Source organism: Gossypium hirsutum, chromosome A05 (genome assembly GCF_007990345.1).
Source record: "Gossypium hirsutum isolate 1008001.06 chromosome A05, Gossypium_hirsutum_v2.1, whole genome shotgun sequence".
In the NCBI taxonomy this organism is placed as follows: domain Eukaryota; kingdom Viridiplantae; phylum Streptophyta; class Magnoliopsida; order Malvales; family Malvaceae; genus Gossypium; species Gossypium hirsutum.
In genome coordinates this window covers 75,570,161-75,571,703 of record NC_053428.1, presented here as the reverse complement: position 1 = coordinate 75,571,703, position 1,543 = coordinate 75,570,161, and the positions used below count along the sequence as shown (strand labels likewise).

Sequence of the window (1,543 nt, the reverse complement as noted above, 5' to 3'; positions counted from 1 at the left end):
CTGAATTCAATAAGTTAGGATTTACCTTGTTAGTCTTTGTAGATTCTGATTCCTTTGGTATAGGAATTTCAATAGCTGGTTGACTTTCCTCCTTTTCAACAGGCTTGTCTTCGACATCAATCAATCGGGGTTCCAAAATTTTACCACTTCGCATTGCCACTGCCTTGATAAGTTCTTTACCCAAGCTTCTTAGATTCTCAGTATTGCTCGGCAATGTTCCTTGCGGTCTATTACGAAGCTCCGTAGCTAACTGACCCATTTGGTTTTCCAAATTTTTCAGTGTTGCTGCTTGGCTCTGGATCAAAGTGTCATTCTTTTTCATATACGCTTTCAACAAGTTCTCCAAACTATTTGATGCCTCAACTTGAGGTGGTTTTGGAGCTTGCTGATTAAACCTTTGAGATTGGTTGGGTTTATGCTGCATAAAGTTGTTGTTTGGTCCATTTCCTTGGTTGCTCCAAGAAAAGTTGGGATGATTACACCATAAAGGATTATAGAGATTGGACTGGGGTCGTTGTCCACTCCTATTTTGATGTTGGTTCCCTACATAGTACATTAACTCGAGATTCAATGGGTAATTCTCGAAAGAATGACCTTCCCCACAATACACACAAGAAACTACTTCAAATGGAATTGGTGGTTGAGCTGCAAAATTATTAGCACAATTAGCAGTAAACTGCTTTAACATAGAGGAAATAGATGATACCTGAACTGATAATGAAGTGAGAGCATCAACTTCATGAACTCTAGCTACTCGTCTTCCTGAAGCTGTTCGATTTGTTGGCCATTGATAGTTATTACTCGCGATCCTCTCGATAATCTCACAAGCCTTATTATAAGACTTAGACAAAATTGCACTATTACAGAAGCATCTACCATCAATCTTGTATGTGCATTGAGACCATTATAGAATGTCTCCAACTGGATACAATGAGGAATCCCATGATTAGGACACTTACGAAGTAACTCCTTGAATCGCTCCCAAGCCTCATACAAAGACTCGTCATCCAATTGTTGGAATGTTGTGATCTTGTTCCTTAACTTAGCATTCTTGCTAGGCGGGAAATACTTTACCAAAAATTTCTCTACTAATTCTTACCATGTAGATATGGAACTTAGTTGCAATGAATTGAGCCATGCTTGTGCTCGATCTCGCAACGAGTACGGAAACAACTTCAACTTCGGTGCGTCTTCAGTCACACCGACTATCTTGAATGAATCACTCACTTCCATGAACAATCGAAGGTGGAGATATGGATCTTCTGTGGGCATACCACTAAATTGGCCCACCATTTGTAGCATTTGAAACATCACTAGTTTCAATTTGAATTGGGTTGCCTCAATATCTGGCTTTCTAATTCCTGGATTTAACTCATTGAAAAGCAGTACAATATATTGTTTGATGTATCGATCCCTATCATCGGCAGTGAGGATGGGATTTCTACATGTTCGGCTTTATTACCTTGGTCTTGATTATGATTTCGAAGGTCCATCTTGATTTGTCTTTGAGTTGTTCGTTCACGTCTTCTTTGTCTGAAAGTTC

At 39.3% G+C, this 1,543-nt stretch overlaps 1 non-coding gene across 1 annotated transcript; it reads left to right on the top strand.

Moving 5' to 3' along the window:
- Positions 1-937: 937 nt before the first annotated feature.
- Positions 938-1,044, top strand: LOC121229884 (small nucleolar RNA R71). Its single transcript, XR_005927838.1, has one exon. It is a non-coding gene; the product is annotated as a small nucleolar RNA R71 (small nucleolar RNA).
- Positions 1,045-1,543: the final 499 nt, after the last annotated feature.